General features: G+C 37.4%; 1 protein-coding gene across 8 annotated transcripts in view; it reads left to right on the plus strand.

The window, feature by feature from the left end:
- Window positions 1–1,051: 1,051 nt before the first annotated feature.
- Rhbdd1 (rhomboid domain containing 1) overlaps window positions 1,052–22,526 on the plus strand; it is a 135,407-nt gene continuing 113,932 nt past the window's right edge. For 5 of the 8 annotated variants that reach the window (XM_074071888.1, XM_020179942.2, XM_074071890.1 and 2 more), the window contains exon 1: window positions 1,052–1,122. The gene's annotated coding sequence lies outside the window, so the exon portion shown is untranslated. The remainder of the gene's footprint in view (window positions 1,123–22,526) is intronic. The other 3 variants (XM_020179943.2, XM_074071892.1, XM_074071891.1) reach the window with 1 other exon arrangement.

Here is a 22,526-nt window from a genome sequence, read left to right on the forward strand (position 1 = left end):
CCCTGTTCATCTGGCCTTCCATTTCCAGGAATGCAGTTTTTCATCATCAGTTTTATTATCAACATAATGTTTAAGAATCTTGTGATATGAAAGTCTGAATACCAATATATATATGCATATACACATTATCTGTAAATGAGTCAAATTTTCACTTAAATTTAGCTCCAATTAAGTACCTCTATGAAGAGTTCTTGCAATACACAATGACAGAAGATAAAACTCTTCTGGTTTAGGCAGTTTTAAATTGTTTTTAATAACTGCTAAAACTCTCAATAAATAAAAAGCAGCACTAAACTACCTACACTTAAGAGTCCTCCTGCATCTTTCCTTTAGTTACAGAAAATTCTATGCCAAAAAGTTTTCTCCTATTATAGGAAATAAATACAGCAAGGCAAGCAACATTTAGCTTAATCTGAATCACAAACCTTGTTTTCAAGTAGAAGCAAAAAACCCAAAACTGCATCAAAAGACATATGGACCAAACTACCTAACAGTGCAGTCTCAGACCCAAGCCTCTGGGTGACCTTGTTAGGCTGGCCTGCTTTCTAGGGCTGACACACAGCAGCCCCTCAACTTGGAGGTTGAAGTTTGTCTCCTCCACCACCCACTTCACAGGCGGCAGCTCACACGCTGGCGGCTGGGTTGGGGCTGGGAAGGAGTTTTTCCACCACATCGGAGCAGACCAAAGACGCCTGCTGGTCCCAAGTGGCAAGGACCTCGGCGTCGACCCCGTCCCCCGTCCCCCGCCCCGCTGCGGTCACTCCAATGCAGCCGAGACTTAGGCTTTACACACGGTAGGCAGCCACCACAGTAAGGAAATTTATTTATTCCCGTTTCTCATGGAACTTGGAGGCTGAGTCTAGGGTACAGGGTCTTCTTACAGCACCCTACTGCATCACATTGCACTGCCCGGCCGTCTCCGAGACACCCACGCAGCACGCAGGCACTAGAGCGCGGGCGCGCACCACTGAGCATGCGCCGTGGCCTGGCGCCCCGGCTCCGTCGCGAGGCTGCCCCCGCTGTCTCCAAAGGCCGCGGAAACTGGAGCTTCCGGGAATCGGCGTCGTGCGTGATGACGCAGTACGTTCGAAGACGTGAGGACGCAGGCGGATCGTAGAGAGCGTGAGTTTCCGCGTCTGTTTGGTCGCGGCTTGCGTCGTAGCTTCGGTTCCGCATGTTTTTCCTTTTTTCTTGCTGTTCGGGTGCTGGCGGCTGAGCTGGGCGGCTGGGCGGTGGTCGGCGCCCCTCGGAGGGCAGGGGCGGGGCAGGTTGGAGGCACAGCCTTCCCAAGTCCGGCACCCCCTGCAGGTGCGAGAGCGGGGAGGGCGTTTCTTGGAGCTACTTACTGTACCCGGGTGTCATCCCGGTCGCTTTAGTCTGTGCCTGACGTGGGCCTCACCAGCAGCCACGTGCCAGGCGCTTTGGGGATGGGGTTGACCTAAGGGAGTTTGAAGAATTCCTTTTAAAAACAGGAAGCTTAAAGCGAGGTTGCATCAGCATCACAGCTTGCAGTTTCAGGTGCTCTGGGGGACAGTAACTTCCTGTTCCTTCCAACCGGTGTGTGACAAACTCAGTCCTGTCCCGGTAGTGGTAGTCCTCTTAATAGAGGACAGGAAATCCACCTTGGGGAATTTAACCCTTTTTTGCCCAAACTTAAAAGTAAAACAAAAAAGTTTTGCATAGATTATCCAAAATCGAAACACAAGTTTGCTTCTCGAAACTGGGCATAAATTTTAGAAGATTTAGAGTTACTGTCGAATTATGACCTAGTTTTGTTGTGGAGCTGTGTAGGTCCGTTTCAGTGTTTTCACGGCACAGACTTTTGTTTTTAGTTTCTTGAAGTTGCATTTAAAACGTTTTGGTCAAATTCTCATGTCTTTTTTTTTTTTTTTTCTTCCGCCTTTGCTGGTTCTAATGAACTCTAAAGGTTTCAGATTTGCTGCTGGTCTTGAGAGGACAGGTGATCTTTCAAAGAAGGATCGCAAAGCATTGGTTTCTAAGTTGTTTAGGAACTGGCAGCATCAGCATTATCTGGAATCTCGTAAGGAATGTGAATTTTGAGGCCTTACCCCAGACTTGCTGAACTAGAAATGACTTTAGCAAGTGTTCCAGTTGATCCCAATGCATCAAGGTGCTAAAGTTTAAGAATTGCTGACATAGCTGTAGAGAACATCATCCATTGTGTAGTCACAGATATCGAATGGAATTTGAGTTGAGATACTTCCTAGATACAGAATTTTGGACAGGTCACTTAAATGTTACTTCATAGATCTGTAAGTATTCCTTGTGAAAATACAAGAAAAGTATTTCTCACCTTCATATATAAAGTACTCAAAGGTGAGACGTTATGAAATAACTTAGAATCTCAGGAAGTAAGCACATAGATTGTGCAGGGAGGATACTATGTTGGGTTAGAGATAAATTGCAGAGCATGGAAATTGTGACTGCTGTTTAGAAGGCTTTTTATAATCAAATTTGTCATGCAGAATATTCCTCATATGTCCTCATAGGTCAGACAGCTCCATGATAGCAGAGAAGGTCATACCCATTTTCCGGACCTCTGTTTTGAGATCCCTAGATTTACTTAGTCATGCTCTCAAGCTGTTTTTTCAGATTGTTCGATGCAGCGTTTCTTACAACTCTTTGTCTTCAAGGGGTCATTGTAGGGGCAGAAAGAAACATTCGGGATTTGAAGCTACTGCCCTAAAGCCTACAATCATTGCATTGTAGAGAATGGTAGTACCAAACCATGGGTCAGTGCAAAACAATGGCCTACAAAGCACAGCACTTTGATTAGAGAATCCTGTTCTGAGGCTATGTCATGGCTCCTGGATATTGTTGGTGAGAGAATTTTTAAGATAAGTTGTCCCTTCAGATATCAACTTCTATAAATGATATTGTTAACCCTACCACCAAAGTAACACTGTTCCATCATGAAATATTCATTTCTTAATAGACGCCAGACACTTTCCATATAAGAGAGGTAGATCTATAGCAGTGGTTTTGGATCAGGCTAACTCTGCTTGAATCCTGCCTCCCCTATATACTGGTGTTCGTTGGACACATTAACATCCTTCCAGCTTTAATTTCTTCTATAAAGTAGGAATCTTAGAGTGCCTATCTCAGGCCATTGAATTGAATGAAATAATGTATAAAACATGCCCATAATAAATGTTGACTTTTGGACATAGAAAAACTAACTTTGTTTCCTCATAATATTTTTATAGGTGAGATAATTTTATTACCAAACTGCACTTTTTTTTTTTAAGTAATAAAGATGTTGAAGTGAAGAGTCAGAGCTTTCATATTATTGTGTATGAGAGAAAGCAAACACTTAGAGGAAGTTAAAGCTTTACTCATGGTGGAAAAACTATGTTACATACTTTTATTGGAACAGAGCAACTTCTAGAAATAGTTTGGTAGTTTATTGGAAGAGCCCTATGTTACAGAAGATGACACCTCATTTCCAAGGTATAAGAAAATGCTATTAGTTAAGAAATTAATATTTTTTCAATATGGATGCTTAATGATAACATATGGAAAAGTTTTATGTTCTAATTTTTAAAAATAAAAAGTTCCTTATATTTTTTCTGTGAGTATATGTATATTTTTTCTGTATGTATATATGTACACATACATATCTGTATATTCACATCTCTGTACACACAGATATAAACATTGCTACAAATACATGAGCATGGAAAATAATTGAAAACATACTAGGTCATAATTTTGTTTACTTTGTGTATTGTAATATGGGAGTGGAGACTAAGTATAAAGAATGACATATATGTAAAGTTACATGTGTGAATGTATATGTAAAAATTATTTAAAAAAATCATTGAAAAGGTAGAAGCTATTCTTTAAAAAGGTAGGTTTCCTTTAATACTGCGATTATGTCTACTGAGCAGTGACTCTCAGATTTGTTTTTTGTTTGTTGTTTTGTTTTGTTTTAAGGAGGAAGCCCTTTTAAGCAGAATCTTACCTGAAAAGTTCAGGAGCTGAGAGGCTTTAAGATCAGTAGGCTCTTGATCCTGGGCAGCCATGCTCCAGGCATGTCCAGGGAACCTAGGATTCTAGGGAACTGGGTGTGAAATTCCATTCGAAGGATAGAATACCTCAGGGCATGAGCTATACTTAAAAATTAATGGCATTAATTATCTGATGAGTGGGATCTTGTTCTGAAGACAGTTCCCAGGATTTTCAGCAATTTCAACATGTGTCTGGCTTCTCATGCAGGGGTGTGAGTGATTATTTAAAAAGAAAATACAGCCTTCAATCTGACCCATATTTTACAAAAATAGGATTCTGCACATTTTTTGAGACATCAACTTTAAAATAAAACACTCTTACCATTGTGACAGCCGTATCACTATTAAGAGCTATTTAGTATTTTAACTGAATGCTGTTTAGCATCACAAATGACTCAAAAAGAAACAGGTAGTCAAAGGCAGTATACAGTGTTACTTGTGTTTACCATCCATTGTTTTTAGTTATGAAAGCAACTGCATTCATATGGTAAAGTGTTTTTTTTAAGAGTTAATTTTTACTTAAATAATGAGCTTTCATAAGAAAATAATTTCAAATGCTAAGTATTTGTTAGATTGTTATTAATAGTGGTAGTAGTAATATTACATTGTCTTTTTCCCCACATTGAGGAAGGTTTCCTGGTGACAGCTGGAGTGTGGGGGAGGGGAAGTCACTTTCAATCAACCAGCTGCTCTATGCAACACCATGGTGGTGATATTTCAAAGACAGTGGATAATTTTGGCTGTATTCATGAAGAAAAGGTATCTGGTTGCTGGGATGCAATAGATAGAGTACAGGAGCCCTTTGGGATCCAGATGATAGCCAACTAGCAATATGTGCATTCAGGTCTGCATGTTGGTGTTATTTACCATCTAGTTCTTGGACATTCTTACATGCACATTATAATTACAAAGCAATAAAGTCTAGTTCCATGGGGGAAAGACTCATTACTTTATGGAGAGGAAGGAAGAATGAAAAACAAACTTTGGTGATGTGCTGCATGCTTTCTGTAATAGGCTGTTTCATTTATTCTTCACAATGACTATACCAAGTGGACCCCCCCCCCATAAAGAAACAAAGGCTCAGCAGGATTAATTATGTGGTTTGCCCAAGGCCACATACTAGTAAGTGACAGGCCTCATATTTGACCTCAGATTTTCTGGCTTTAGCTCAATTACACCAACAGCTGTTTCTCCATAGTGGTAACTTGCTTATATATCTTTAATCCCAAGTCACAGTACTAGGATAGTAATGAAATTTATATGCATATGATGACTTCAATTGTATATAAATAATGCATTTGTGTGTTTGTGTTGGCAGCTATGTATAATTTTGTTTTTTTTCCTTGAGGAAAAAGTCTCTTGGGCAACACTGGAAGAACACTTACCACTTTTTTTTCATGTTATTTATACCAGCAATTTTGAAAGTAAGTTGTAATGAATTGGTTGTGATTCTAAATTTTACCAAATATAGAAATACTGTGCATACTGCCCACACAGTGTCTTCCTTCATATAAATGTATTAAAGGTTACTCATTTTTTTCTTTCAAGGCCTGTTAATTTTGTATTACTAAGGCACCCTTTAGCTTTCTAAACTTGTAGTCTGTAGCTATTATGCCCACCAAAAATAAATCCTTTTGTTTTCATGAGGTGGTTCCCCTGCTTTTGATAGAGAGTTTTTAGGAGCCATGTCATCATCATCTCCATTGCCCACAGGATAGCGCCTACTCTAGTGTTTTCTTTTTCTTTCTCTCTCTTTCCCCACACTCCATATAAAACTTTGAAACCTATTTTTGCTATTTCCTGGACATTCCATGCATCTTTTTATATAGTTTTGACATAGTTCCTCATCCTGTGATAAAGTTGCTCTTTGTATCTGTGCTTCTTTCACTAAGCTGTGATTTCCTAAAAGGATAGAGCTTGTTTTAGTAGATACTCAAAATATTTGTTAAATGAAGGAATACTTACAGATATAAAACCATGTTCTTAATGTTTGTTGCTATAGTTTCATGGTTATTGTTTTCCTTTTCAGGGTTCATGATTGGAGAAATGTGCTTGTGTCTATTAATGCTGTGCATGGTAGTGAAAAATAAAGGGGGTAAATCTCTATAGAAAAGCATGCAAAAAGTTTTCACGTTCCTTCCTGAAGGCCAAGAGATTGAAAAGTCTCTTCTTCAGTTTTTTTCCTTTTTCCTTTTTGAGTAGATGGATTTAGATGATTGATTTTCCTAAAATTCTAGGCAGAACCTTTCCTTCAGTTAGAATACTTTATTAAATGTGTATACTAGACTTTTTTTTTCATTTTTTGTGCTGGGTAGAGGTATACTGTGTCATTTACAAAAGTCAAACACATATCAGTGTATCAAATATATCATACTTGAATTCGCCCCCTTTACCATTCTCCTTTATCCCCCCCTGCCTTCCTGGAATAGTTTCAAAGGGTATCATTTTTCTGTTTGCATACATGTGTACACAGTATTTGTACCATATTCACCCTCCTACACCCTTTCCCCACCTCCTCCCCCTTTCCACTGGTACCAAACCCCCCAGTCAGGACCTGTTCCACTCTCCTGTTCTCCAGTTTTGTTATGTTTTTTTTTTCCCTTTTTTGTATTGGCCATTTATTGCTTTTTAATTTTTTTTCTTTGTTCATTGTGCATACATTGTTTGGGCCATTTCTCGCCCCTGTCCCCACCCCCCTCCTCCCTTCCACCCCCTTCGCTTCCAGGCAATTTTGTTGAAGAGTAGATATAAGCAATAAGAAAGAAAGACCTAGTGTTTTTGCTGGTTGAGATAAGGATAGCTAAACAGAATCTTAGCATTGCTTCCATGCACAAGTGTATTACAACCCGAATTGATTCATCTCTACCAGACCTCTTCACTACTTCCTGGTCACCTTCCCATATTTACCTCTGTTGTTTTAAGGTTACTATTGGCTCCTCTGCAGTGGTGACATCAAACACTTCGGGTTTTGGGTTTCCTACCTATCCCCATTACTCCTGTATGTGCTGTCCCCTTGGCATGTGACCCAAATCCAACAACACTACTGCATTTGCCTTAGATCTAAAGTCTGATTTTTGGTCTTCTGAGCCTGGCTAACCTTACTCAAGATGATGATCTCCTCGCAAGTACCATTCATTTACTTGCAAATGGTAAGATTTCATTCCTCTTTGTGGCTGAGTAAAATTCCATTGTGTGTAAATACCACATTTTCTTAATCTATTTGTCAGCAGTGGGGCATCTTGGCTGTTTCCATAACTTGGCTATTTTGAATAGCGTTGCTATAAACATGGGTATGCAGGTGCCTCTGGAGTAACCTGAGTTGTATTCCTTTGGGTATAGCCCTAGGAGTGGGATTGCTGGATCATATGGCAGATCTATGTTTAGTTTTTAAAGAAGCCTCCGTATTGTTTTCCAGAGTGGTTGCACTAGCTTGCATTCCCACCAGCAGTGTGTAAGGATTCCTTTATCCCCACATCCTCGCCAACACTTGGTGGTGGTGGTGTTTTTGATGATAGCTATTCTAAGAGGGGTGAGGTGGAATCTTAGTGTGGTTTTGATTTGCATTTCCTTTATGGCCAGAGATGGTGAGCATTTTTTCATGTGTTTTTTTGGCCATTTGAATTTCTTCTTTTGAAATAGTTCTGTTTAGTTCAGTTTCCCATTTCTTTATTGGTTCATTGATTTTGGGGGAGTTTAGTTTTTTGAGCTCCCTGTATATTCTGGTTATCAGTCCTTTGTCTGATGTATAGCTAGCAAGCATTTTCTCCCACTCTGTGGGTGGTCTCTTCAGTTTGGAGACCATTTCTTTTGTTGTGCAGAAGCTTTTGTAATTTTATGTAGTCCCATTTGTCCATCCTTTCTCTTATATGCAACAAAAAGAGCAATGATGGAGGTATCACAATACCCGACTTCAAACTATATTACAAAGCAATAGAAATAATAATAAAAACAGCATGGTACTGGCACAAAACCAGACATGTAGACCAGTGGAACAGAATAGAGGACTGAGATGTGAATCCACACAGGTATGCCTTATTTTTGACAAAGGCTCCAAAAATATATGATGGAGAAAAGACAGCCTTTTCAACAAATGTTATTGGGACAAGTGGTTATCTGCCTGCAGAAAACTGAAACTAGATTCATGTCTGTCACCCTGTACTAGTATCAACTCAAAATGGATCAAGGACCTTAATAGCAGACCCGAAACTCTGAAGTTAATACAGGAAAGAGCAGGGAATACTCTGGAAGTAAAGGTATAGGCAAGGACTTCCGCAATAGACTTATTTTTAATGAAGAACAAAGGTAGGGAGATTCATTGTTTTGAAAATCACTTCAAAATTACAAGTATTCTTTAAAAACAACTTGATATAAATCAAAGACAAATTTATGATCATTTGGTTTTCCCTCTTACTTTGAGAGGACTTTGCCTTATTTATGCAAAGGTTGCTCTTTTACTCACGTCATAAGCTGTGTACTTCTTTCTTTAAAATAACATGCCCCTAGCAGACTGTTAATATACAACCTATATAACATCCATGTTCTGGTTCTCTTGTGACCTGAAATGTTGTACTCAGTCAAAATGGGAGCTGGAGATGCTTGAAATAAACTTTCATTGATTTGTCAGCTCCTTGCAAATGTGTAGTATTCTGGGTAGAGTTTTTTTTTTTTTTTTAATTATTATAATAAAGAGCAGGAACAAAGTCATTTAAGTTATCCAGTAACTGAGTTGAGGACAAAAAATTTATTGGAAGTATGTGGATAAGTCAGAGAATCAACAAAAAAACCAAATTGTGGTCCCTTGGCTAAGGTCAGTGAAGTGAGCTTTCCAAGTTTGGGTTGGTAAGTCTGGAAAGCTCTTCAAGTTAATGATCTGAGTATCATTTCCAAAAGTTACTGGTCCTAGTGAATTCCAGGAGAAAGTTATCATTCTAACTTTATTCACTGTCACCTTTAGATGAATTTAGGAAAGGGCACCCTAGATTGACAGCGCCCCACCCCCCTTTTTCTTTAGACCACATTTAATGGGGTGGAAGGTGGATTCCTGTTATAGAAAGAATGAGGTATTGATGCTAGACAGGCATAAATCCTCTAGCTGTCCCCTATCACCAAGTAATTTGTGGATGTCCTATGTGTGTTCTGGGAACATAACACCTCTGAAGTCTGGCTTTCTTTACCTCTCTTGACTAGTTCCTGTGTAGAGAGGATTTCAGTTCCATAAATAATTCACAAATGGGCCTTTGAAAGAGATTAAATGAGGGTTGGTGGTGGTGGCTATCACTTTTTCATTGACTTTGAGTACACAAAGAAATCTTATGTGGAGCAACAGTAGAATGGAATTACTTAAATCCTCTTGAAAAAAGTGATCATGGGATATGGCATTGTGACTCCCTGTGTGCCTCCTGGTTTAAAAACCTCTCTGAAGGCTGTCAGTTGGAGAACTTTAATGAGCCCTCATTACACTAAAACTTGTGGTCTGAGAGAGAAGGAATTGGCTTATGATTGATATTGGAAATCATAAGAGGTGATGGGTCAGAATTGGAGTTGGCACTAATTCACCTAACTGTGAAGCAAAATTCAAGACTATATACAAAATGTAGAGCTTCATTTTTTAGTCACTTTTTATGTGTAAATATAGTCTAATCACTTCTGTTAAGACTGTAACACTTTTAAAAGTGGGGAAAGTTAAAATTTTGCCAGCTAACATATTGAGATTTTTTTAATCTCCCCAAATGGAAGCTCATTAAATTCTCAAATCATCAGATAATCTTGACAGAAACTGTGGTTGAGATTTTATTATGCAGTTTATGTTAATTAAAACAAATCATTCATGTCTTCATGTTACTTCCACATACCGTCTTTCACTGTTTATACAGTGTATGTATAATTGAATCACATAATGCACTTTAAAAATATAGGATCTAGAAACTCCTAGAAAATGCTAATTAGCTACTGTTATAAAAATACGTTAAAGCTATTTGAAATTTTATTTTAAGCAGTTTTTTCAATTTGTTTATATGACAAACCATTATCATTTTCTAATTTATCATTATATATGTATCATTGTATATGTAGGTGGTATGTGCATACTTGAATATAAATATATTCATATTTCATATCTATATATACACATACATATGTGAAATCTTAGTCTTTACAAAGCCAAATTAGCCTCTGTTACCTCCTAGTGTATTGTAGGGCTCATGTAGGATCATGCCCTTAATTATATACTTTTCCTTACTGTATACATTAATATTTCTGGCCTTGTATGTAATTTTGACAGAAGGCATTGAGGTGTTTCTTTTCCCAGAGAATATCTGATTATCCTCAGTTCCCTGACAACTTCTTTATGTTCCAAAGCTGTTAAAATGTGCTGTATTATCCACCATCTTGTGCTTCTGTTGCTGTGAATGTGGCAATAGCTCCTGTATCGTAGCAGTGTACCATGTGAAGCCTATTGTCCTTTGTATCTTAGAGCAGCCTGACAGCCTTTCATACTGAATTCAGTAAGATTGCTTTTAATTTAACCTAAAGCTAAATGTTGCTTTCTAGGTGAAAAATAATTAAATGCTTTTAAAGATGTATTTGATTAACAGGAAGCTGATCTGTGTAAATTAATTATAACTGTAATGATGTCATAGCCCTGTCCTTTGTTATTAACTAGGAAATTGACCAGAAGTTTAGAAGCTTATTGTAACTGACAGTAGTGTGACCTTGTAGGCTGTCTGTCTAGAAGTGAAACATGCACAATGAATGTAAATGCAGTTTGTTCATTGAGCTGCATGTGTTGGCAGAGCATCACATCTTCAGTTCTTATTTTTATTCTTCCGTTACTTTGTTGAAATTGGTGGTCAGGATTATATCCTCAAACTGAATATTGTATTTGCTTCTCTTACTGAAAGCATCTGGCCTTGCACAAATGTTTCCTGTGTCCTTGAATTACTATAATTATACATGAAATCTTGGCACATTTAGGACATATGGTCTAGTAAATAAATATAAAAATTAAATGAATCTTGCTTTAAAGTTTATATGAAGGAGGGTAGAACAACTTTTGATGAGAAGTCATAAAGGGGAAAAACAGGCATATTAGCTAGATCAAGAACTTATTCCCTATTCTCATGTGTCCAAGAAAGCCGAGAGCATGCAGTCCTTGAAATAGTTGAGTGATTGGAACCTCTACCTTTGGTGAGTTTGTTTAAAGAATGGAAGTATCAGAGTAAGACATGGAGTAGAAGTGGGGTAATTATGGGTGACAACCAGCAGTTCCCAGGTGTTGGGGCTGCAGTCCCTCCCACATTTATGCTAACAATACCATCAGTTCTGCTAGATTATGACATACCTAGTTGTAAAAATCACCACACTGTGCATAATCACTCAATAAAAGCTACAGAGTTTTGGGGCCAGGCACAGTTTCTCATGCCTGTCATCCCAGCTATGGAGGAAGCATAAATAGGATTGTGAACCAGCCCAGCCTAGGCCTAAAATAGACCATGTTTGAAAACTAAAGCAAAAGATAGGGGTACAATTTTGAAGATGGTTCCTTGGGTGGAACCTATGTCAAGGCCTCTCATATTAAGGTTCATTTCTGAATGTCATTCTTTAAAGTGGTATGATATGATCATGCAGCTTTTTGTGACCTGTCAAAACATAGGAATAAAATTTGGGTTAGTGATTCTTTACATCAGTAGTTTTTAAAGAGTGAAAAAGTTTTTGTCTCTATGATTTCCCTCTCAGATTAAACCTTGAAGTGTTGGGTATAGCTTGGGATGTGAGAGAATGCCAAACAATGAATACTTAACAACCCTTCTCCACCCAGTCTCCTTTAGTTTCAGAAGGTTGAAGTCAGAGTGGCACTGTTAGAGTTTTGCACAAGCTTCTGTATTTGTTTAGATGAGAAAAGTCACAGTTGCATTCTTGGTACTTTTTGTTTTTAACTTCATTTTAAAAACTGATTTTTTGTTATTTTTATTTATCTATGACTATAATAACAATTACTAAAAGAAGTTTGGTATTTGAACATTACTTTGTTCTACTCTCTTTAGTGTAGGTCTATACATTAACTTGAATCAAGAAAACAATCACAACATGTACAAGTAAAAGTTTTATGTAATGAGATTTCCTATATTGTAAATATTTTTATAATGCATATATGCTTTGATATGTTTAGTAAAAGTCACCAACTTCCTCTTTTGGGAGACGTATTATGTATGCTGAGATTATGTTCTTCCCAATTTTGGGGATTAAAGTATCTATTATACCTGATAGTAAAAAATAGTGGGATGACTTCTAATCTGAGCTCTGACATTAAGGGCTTGGAAGTCATCACTCCTAAGAAAAAAGCTGAACTGAAAATCAACTAATTTTCTAAGATTAGTCAAACAATTGAGGTCACAGGTTAGACCGCCCTCCCATAAAAATCTGGAGAGAAAGACTGATGTAGAGAATCACCGTTAAGATCAGTTTACCTGAAACTAAAGATGGAGGAAGTAACTGACAGGAACACTTAAATGCTAATTTTGATGAATTTCTGGAGGCTGAGTATCAACTAACTTGAGAGTTAAAAACTCTTGACTTCTGCAAACTGGTACACAATTTTGTTTGTAGAGCAGACACTCTGAGCCAGATTATTTTGGTTAAAATCCCTGTTTATTTAATCTATAAAGTAGATAATGATAATACCTGTATCATAAAGTCTGGAGAAATTGAATGAATTAGAGAACTGAATAAATGTAAAGTTGGAGAGCAGTACTACCAAATATTAACTAGAAATGTGTGTATGTGTTACTTTGGTCAGTGGTTTGATTTATGTTTCTAATCTGTATTCTAGAATAACTATAAAGATCAGCTGCAAAATGGTTGTATCTTCTTCAGTCATTTAAAACAATCTCTGTTGTACTTGGACCTTTTGAGCTTTGTGTGTGGCAAAGAAACCTGATGTTTGAACTCAGTCTAAAGAAACAGACCCTGCCTAAGGTTGGTTATCTTGGGTATCCAGGACTACAAAGCTAGCAGCTGAACTGGGATGAGCAGAATCAGGAGAGCTGGCAAAAGCAGAGGTGGAAGTGCTGCCTCCCTGGGGAGTAGTTCTTCCTGTTCTTTTTTTTTTTTTCCTTCTGTGAAGTTTCCATGTTACCCTTTCCTTACACATTGCTTACAATACGAATGCCTCATCTTTTCCTTTCATTTTGTCAAAAGTCCCCATTCCCTTGGAAGAAATTAATTGTGAATCTTAATTTTCTTTCCTCTATGTATTTTAATTAATCTGACACATGTACTCTTTTGTTGTTATTTCTGTTGAAACTAGTTCAGAGCATGTCCTAAATCTGCGATTCTGTTCCTGATTGTTTTGCCTTTACTGAGACCAACATGTGGCTCCTTTGAATTTGTTTTACCCTCAACAGCTGGTCCTCAGAATAGTAGAAAAAGTTGGTTTTTGTTGTGGTGGTGTTGGTGGTTTTCTGTTTGCTTGTTTTGTCTTTTATTTCTTCAGGCCATTTTTTCATACTCCTTAATGGCAAGGCCAGGGCAGAAAGCTGAAGTCTTCTGTTTAGTGTTTCTCTCTACCATATTCTTTCTTAGGTGACTCTGACCTGACTTTCTATAATCACTCTGAATCTTGCGGCTTCTTGACTTTCGCTGAATCCATAGAAGAGAACTAACACATCAAGTCTTGACAGCTTCTTTTGGCAATTCTGTTATTAGCTTGGGCATGCATTTCTGTGATTTAGAATAGGTGATCTTATCATTTGAAGCTATTTTCCCATGTTTAATTTAAACTTCTGTTTTCATAGTTACCACCTTAGTTTTGCCTCAGTAACTTTGTGTTTTACAGATTTTATAAAAAGTGTCTATGTAATGGCTGTAGAAATTTTGGTGATACCAGAATACCCTGTGTGATGGTATTAGGAAACGTGGAGCATTTGGGAAGTAATTAGAGCATGAGGCTGATGCCCTTGTGAACAGGATTAGTATCCTTAGAAAAGGGATCCCAGAGTCTCTTGCTTTTTTCCACCATGTGAAGCTACAACAAAAAACACAGCAGTCTGCAGTGTATAAGAATGCCCTCACCAGAATGTGACTGTCCTGGCACTCTGACCTCAGATTTTCAGCCTCTAAAATCATGAGAAGGCAAATTTCTTTTGTGTATAAGCTATCTAGTGTATACTACTTTGTTATAGCAGCCTATAACAAAGGCAGTATAACAGGCAGTGTAGGCAGTTGCCTACACGACTATCTAACTTAAAATTTATTGCTCTACCTTGATAGAGATTTTTCATAAAAGCCTTTTGCTTTTAAGTGGTAAACACTGACACCCTCACACTTTTAATCACTTTAAGTTCATTAAGCTCTAATTAAACTTTATGCTATGTATTATGAATAAATGTTGAGTTAAAGTAGAATGTTACTCGTTTCCTTTTAATGTTTTTAAAAATTATTTCAAATTTCATTTTATCATCCAAGAAGGATTTATGTGAAAGAAAAGTAGCTGACATCTTTTTAAGGGTTTCTAGTCTAGTGACTTAAGTTTAAAAATGTTGCCTTGGAAGCAGAATGTTGAAGTATTTCCTGCCTTGCCTCTAGAGCGTAGTGTATAATTTCAAGATTTTTATTTAACCAGTTAGAGGCATTTGTGACAAATGTTGCTGTACAAATGCTAAATGTGGAATTTAGCTTTTTTGAATTTTAGGTGGGCCCACCATGGGACACGAAATTGGACACTTACACTTTGAATAGTAAATCTGAAATGTAAGTGTTTAAAATATAAGCTGTGGGATGTGTGTGAAACTCACTTTGGTGACCTATGGTGGTGAGAGAGCCCATGTGACTGCTGATCTGTGGCAGTGACCTTGCTCATTAGCACCTTGGACAGAGAAGCAGAGGCCCATACATTTCAAGATCCCCACTAAGTCTCAATGGCAGAAGCTCCAGGGGTACCTGATGAAATTGGATTTTAAGCAAATTGAGTCAGGCATTTTAAGTAGATTGGAGAAAGAATGTAAGGTACTAGAGGCCTGGCCTTTGGTAGGTTCTGTTACCACATAACAGATGAAGTTATTAATGGTTGTTTACTTGTCTGCAACATTCTTCTTATGTCCCTTTAGTGGTCTTAAATCCTAACTACCCAGAGTTAATGTATTTTCCTAATGTATGCCTTCCACACAGATGATGTTGATATTTAAGGCAAGCTGTTATGAAAGACAATTGGACATTGCCCCACCAAGAGATATGGGGGATTTTGTATTTGTCTTCATTTGGGGGATTGAATGAAGGAACTAATTATTTTGTTCCTGTGCATCATTGGCTGCAAAGTGACAAATCCCATTCTGGCTACAGAATCAATTAATATTCCAGCCTTGCTCTGAAGAGGGAAATAACAGATTTTTGATATTGTATATGCTTCCCATCAACCAGTTATTGGATATTTGGAAATGGCTAGTGATCGTTCTGCCCAAATTTTGAAACCTGTTTTGAAACATGCAGTACAGCCTGATTCCATCATTCACTCCAATTCATAGGCTGCAACATAATAACATTCAGTCTCTCGGCCTTGGTTTTTCCAACATGCTCAGGTTAACCATAATGACCTCCAACTTCCGGCTTCTGTCACTTGTTGGCATGCATACCCAAAACATCAAGTCCCATTGGAACAAACATAAAGCAAAGTGGAAAGCCATGAGAATTCATCATGGTACATTGGACTCTTAACCACCAGCATAATTTGCATGATTACAACAAACTCTGTAACTGGATTCTCTGCTTACTTTCTGACCATTTTCCACCAATGCTCAGAGTAATCTTGAATAAAACTGAAGTTGAGTTCCCCAGCAGTAAGCCTTCAATGGCTTATCCGGGAATAAATTCCAAATTCTTTATTATAACTGTACATATTAATACCAGTTTCCTGCTCACCTCTCTGGTCTCATCTCACAGGGACAGACTCTGCCTCAGTCACTATGCTCCAGCTATACCAATGGGCTCTAGACTGTTTTCTAGAGAAGATAATTTCTTAAGTTTGGACCCGAAAGCCCATGAATAATAAGATTTCTGGGTTGCAGGAATTAGAAGAAATGTTCCAGTCCAGTTTACTCCTAAAGAAAGCAGACCAGAATAAAATAGAGTCAGGAAAAAATGCACCTAGCGTTTTTTTGCTTGTTTTGTATATATTTTGAATTAATTTAATGCACTACTTGTTGCTAAATTGTTATTTAGCTCTTGCAATTCAAGAAGCTGGGGAAGTTTTTTATGTTTAGTATAAAGACTTGCTATTTTCATTGTACTTTTGCATTGTTTACAATAATTAAGCATATTAATGCCTTGTTTCTTTCAAAATGATTTTATGGACACGTGTTGGCTTAAGTCATGCTATGTTATTGAAGTTCATTCATATTTCCTTTCAACAGATTCGTATCACAGGTAGTGCTACTATTTTTGCAGTTTAGCTATAAGGTTTCTTTGGGGCTTCAACTTTCTGTAGCTTTCTCTTAGTCTGAGCCAAATGATTTCTTGTGGGGGCGGGGGAAGTGAGTGCACATACAGTTGTCTGTATGCTAGTGAACATATGTGCAGTTATATTTTAAGCAATGTAAATTTAAACTTTTCCTCAGTATCATTAGTCATTTGGGAGATGCACATCAATACCATTTCACACTCACTAGGATGGCTATACCGAAAAAAGATGTGTAAGAAAAAGTATTGTTGAGAATGTGATACAATCCAAACCAGCACACACGGATAGAGGGAATGTACAATGGTGTAGAGTGTGAAAAAAATGATTTGTTAGTTCTTCAAAAAGTTAAACAGTTGATATGACCCAGTATTCTACTCTGAGGTATAGACCCACAAGATCTGAAAATATATGTTCATACGAAGAATTGTACACTAATGATCACAGGAGCATTCATTATAGCCCAAACGCAGAAACAAATGAAATGTCCAGCAACTTATGAATAAAAAGACAAAATTTTGTGTATCTTTACAATGAAGTATTAGTTGAGACCATAAAAACAAATGAAGTATTGATAATTTGATAAAACAACTTTGAAAAGAACCCAGACACAAAAGACTTCATATTGTATAATTTCATTTGTATTAAATGTTCAGGATAAGAAAATTCATAGAGAAATTAGGCAAATAGTAGCCAGGGGCTGGGCAAAGGCAGAGGAGGAACTGCTAATGCCTACGGGGTCTCTTTCTGAGGTCAAGAAAAAACTGGAGTCAATACAGGTGGTGGTTGTACAACTCTGTGGCTATACTAAAACCCACTGAGTTATGTGCTTTAAGAGGGTGAATAGTATAGTAGTGGATTATATCTCCATTTTAAAAATCAAAGCTTTAATCCTGAGTACTCAGGAAGTAGAGATGGGAGGATTGAGGTTTGAGGCCAGTCCAGGTGAAAGTTAGCAAGACCCAATCTCAAAAACAAGGCTGAAAAATCCCATTGGGAAGTGGGTGTAGGAGGATCATGGTTGAAGGATAGCCTGGGAAAAGTTAGCACAAGAGCTTATCTGCAAAACAACTGAAAGCCAAAGGACTAGGGTAATGGCTCAAGTGAGAGCACTTGCCTGGGAACCATCTATAAGAATCTTACCTAAGCCTAGTATAGTTGTACATGTCTGTAATCCCAGCTACTTGAGCGGTGAAAATCAGGAGGATTGTGGTTTGAGGCCAGCCAGAGGGAAAGAATATTAACATGACCCTATTTCAACAAACAAGCAAGGTGAGGTGGTTCATGTCTATAATCCTAACAACATGGAAAGCATACATAGGAGGATTGTGGACCAGGCCAGCCCTTGACAAAAATTAACAAAAAAAGACCCTATCTGAAAAATAACTAAAACAAAAAGGGGTGTGGGGGTGTGGTTCAAGAGGGCACGTGCAAGACCCTGAGTTCAAGCCCTGTTATTTCCAAAAATTAAAGCTTAAGTATCTGGAAATACTGAGCCTGTGTGATAGTATGTGTTCCATAAATAACTTGCCAAAAATTACATTTTCTCCTTTGATTTTTTTAAAGAGAATATGCTTAAGCTGTTAAATGAAATTTACCAAAGGTATAAAAATAGTAATGACATAGCAATAATCTTTCTGAGATTTATAACACCAAATCTTTTCTGAGTTTTAAATGGAAACACATAATTTCAGACCATTTCATTGGACAATTTTAGAATTTGTTACACTTATAACATAGAAGTTTCCATCCTCAGAGCAATATTTAATTACTCCTATTAAGGCTATAGTGTCTTTCTTGTGAAATTAATTTTGTTAGTATCAGATACCAAATTGGGAATAGAATTTATGGCTGGTGTATATTCTTGCAATTTAATGTTCTCAATTCTTATTGAACATTTAAATTTCAAAATTGAGATATATACTGCCTTGGCAAATGGTAACAGTGAAATATTTTCTGCTTTGTAAGTAGAATTGAAAATCACTGTAATTAGTTTCTTTTCTGTTTTTACTCCTTTCTCTCCCCCTTGAGACACATTGGTTTCCCAAGTTATGAATTCAGTTTCTTTTGTTTGTTCTAGCTGCTTAGTTTTTCTTATTACATGTCTGTTTAATTTTTAATTTCTCATTAAAAGTAAATATAGCTAATTTTCCTATCAGTGTTTCAACAAATCTTCCATTTCTCCCTGCTACAATCTTTATATAGTATTGTCTAGTGTGTATTACTACATAATTAAAATGCTATTTTGTTTGTCAAGTAATTCTAGCAAGACAATTTTATCAATACATTTTAAATGAATCAGAGGTTTATTTGTATGAAGTTGAGGTAAATGTTGCAAAAACTGTTCTGGAACCAGAAAACTTTAAAATGTATAGTTCTATGGGAATGGTTGTTACAATTGCAGGAAAAATACTTAAAGATGAACATACAGGTATTAAAACTTTCTTAATCAATCTCCTTTATTGAATATTGTAGTCACCTTAAAAAATACCAATGTGGAGTCCTTTGGGAAATACTTTTTAAGCACGGACCATATGCCGGTCACTGTGTTTTCATGAAGGTCACATGGTAGCGCTGGGTAATTGTGGTCAAATTGGGGAAAGCAGTTCCCGCCCTTACCTGCCTATGCCTTTGATATGGAAGCACCAGTATGCCGGGAGCATAGTGACGGTGGCAGAGTCTGTCCCTGTGAGATAAGACCAGAGAGGTGAGCAGGAAACTAGTATTAATGTGTACAGTTATAATAAAGAATTTGGAATTTATTCCCGGATAAGCCATTGAAGGCTTACTGCTGGGGAACTCAACTTCAGTTTTATTCAAGATTACTCTGAGCATTGGTGGAAAATGGTCAGAAAGTAAGCAGAGAATCAGAGTTTGTTGTAATCATGCAAATTATGCTGGTGGTTAAGAGTCCAATGTACCATGATGAATTCTCATGGCTTTCCACTTTGCTTTATGTTTGTTCCAATGGGACTTGATGTTTTGGGTATGCATGCCAACAAGTGACAGAAGCCGGAAGTTGGAGGTCATTATGGTTAACCTGAGCATGTTGGAAAAACCAAGGCCGAGAGACTGAATGTTATTATGTTGCAGCCTATGAATTGGAGTGAATGATGGAATCAGGCTGTACTGCATGTTTCAAAACAGGTTTCAAAATTTGGGCAGAACGATCACTAGCCATTTCCAAATATCCAATAACTGGTTGATGGGAAGCATATACAATATCAAAAATCTGTTATTTCCCTCTTCAGAGCAAGGCTGGAATATTAATTGATTTTGTGGCCAAAATGGGATTTGTCACTTTGCAGCCAATGATGCACAGGAATAAAATATCCAGTTAATTCAGAGAATTAACCAAACTAGATGGGAAGCCAGGCCATAGATAAGCTGCTATAATTGATCATGCCTTTGTGGTGTCGTACAGCACAGCACTCTAAACATTTCTGTGTATTCAATGGGTAGGACATTAGCTATTCATTTTATAGCTAATGCACCCTTTGTGATCTATTTTCCATGATGTTTCTAGGACTTTGCTTGCCTAGCTTACAAGGTTAAGTTACAAATTTAATGTTCACAGAGATCTGTTGGATTCTGTAAGTTAACCTGTTACAGATTTCTTTCCTCATCTTGGATGGTCAACTTGATAGGAAAGGAATTGTCCCATAAAGTTGTTTTGAAGTAGGATGGATTTATCTTTGCTACTTAAAACTTATATCCTATCTATAAGGATGCTCTAGTGAATATGGAACCAAAGATTTGCTTTTGTCACTTTGGCTATGGTTATATCTGCCTTTGCATTGAGTATGTATTCATTGAGGATTCACACCACATAATTTCATTCATCTTTTGCTTTATTGCAACCAGTACTTTCCTTCAATAAGTAGAAATAACCATGTAGAGGCTGAGATTATTAAATGTTCTTTGCTGTACCTTCAGTGCCTGGCATAGGAACTGGCATGCATTTGGCATTTCATAAATATTTATTAAATAGATGAGTGAAAGAATGATTGACTGAATCATCATTTTGTGTCAAGGACAATTCACTTTTCAGAAGTCAAGAGAGTAGGCAAACTATTCCTCTTTTAAGATTATGTCCTGGAAAGCAGCTAGAAATCAAGGCTGAAACATAAATTTGAGAGTCATGTGATATAAAGAATTACAGAAGCCATGAGAGTGGAGGTACATAGGAGAGGGTAAGAATAGAAGGAAAGTGAACAGCAGAGAAGGGGTTTGGAAGAAGTATGAAGCTGCAGAAACAAAGTGTCCCATAGAGCAGTAGCAACCAACCCTTAGGGAGATAGCGCTGGAAAGTGAAGGGATGAAAATGAAAGAAACCTTTGGGTTTGACCAGAAGTACCCAAAGTTGAAATAAGACTGGGGAAGTTTCCTCCTTTTATTTATATTCTTTATCAGTAGTGATTCTAATTCAGGGAGAGCCATTTCTTAAGCAAAGATATAATTAGTTTTGATTTTTAAAATTGCAACCAGCCCAGCACCCTTCCATAGAAACCAGTTTGCACAGATATTGAAAGGTTTATTTTGTGATTTCTTGTATACTGATTATTTAATGATCAATGATCAAGGCCATATTTTTCTGTTGTTCCTATTACAAGTAAGGATGTCATGTATATGTATACATACATTTATATATATAAGTATCTCTGTATTTATGTATACACAAACACATGTTATTTAGGCACATAGCAAGAGTCTCAGGGGCTGGAGAATTGAAAGTCAACCTGTGTTCCAATGTAAAAAATGGCCATTTCTCCAGTTTTTTGGGAGCTTTTTAGTTGGAATTTGTTATTTATTTTTACAATAAAAAATCAGTGGGGGCTGGCATAGTGGCTCAAGTGGTTGAATGCCTGCCTAGCAAGGGTGGGGCCTTGTGTTCAAACCCCAGTATTGGCCAAAAAAAAAAAAAAATGTCAATGGCAATAAAGAAATTTGCTTGTGTTCGTAATGGATGTGTGTGTGTGTTGGACTAATTATGTGTGAGTATACAAATACATACATATGCCCAATTTGGGGACATCACGCTTATATTAACAATCCATATTAGTACATTTGAGCCTTATTAGAATTTAGCAAGCTTTCTCTCCTTCCTTGTCTACTGACCTAACTGGTGGCTACTGGAGATGCAGAAAGGACAAATGATAGAAGATAGACATGCATAAAACTGGGGCCAGCTGTGCTGAGCACTTGGATGGAGACACACAACAACCTCATTGCTTTTTTTACTTCTCTTCTCTTTACTCTGCTTCTTTTCTCTATCTTTTTAAAAACCTTACTTCTAAAGTCTTTCTTTAAAACCTTCTTTTCTATCCTTAGACTCGCTCTGGCTCATGTTTTCTTTAATTGCTCTTAAAGTCTTGTTCCTCAGACTTGCACTGTCCCATGTTCTCTTTAGCTTTTCTTTAGCTTACCTTTTCTAAAGCCTACGTATAAAGTTCTCGGTGCAGACTTGCACTGTCCCTTGTTCCCTTTAATCTCTAGCATAACTCAGCTGCAGCAGTGTCATTCTCACAGCAGCCTCACAAGCAGCCCACAGTCAGCCAATCAAAATCCCATGAAAAAACCTTAAGTCCTCCTTCAGCGGGTCTTTTATAACCAGTGGTAAACAAGGAGGTGGAGCAACAGTTCTTGGGGAGGGGTGTGACATTGTAACAGAAACATGCATTCCTATTTCTCTGAACTTAAACAATTTAAGAAAAGCAGCATTTAGGAAGTTGGTATCTGACAGTATCTGGAGTGGAACATAGCATATTAAAATCTGTTTGTTGGCATTTAGAATGGAAGGTAAAGAACCCTCGCCAGGATTCTGAGTAAAAATTGCTAAATGTTTGCATAGTAAACACATGTAAGTAAATGTAAAAACAATAAAATAAAAAAAAAATAAAAATATGTATCTCTAGACTTTTCATCAGTTATACTTTTAAAAAAAAATATTTTTGTTTGTTTCTGGTGGTACTGGGGTTTGAACTCTGGTCCTCACCTCTGCTACTCAGGTGCTCTACCACTTGAGCCACTCCACCAGCCCTGTTTTGTAT

The sequence above is a fragment of the Castor canadensis genome, chromosome 4 (assembly GCF_047511655.1).
Source record: "Castor canadensis chromosome 4, mCasCan1.hap1v2, whole genome shotgun sequence".
Lineage (NCBI taxonomy): Eukaryota > Metazoa > Chordata > Mammalia > Rodentia > Castoridae > Castor > Castor canadensis.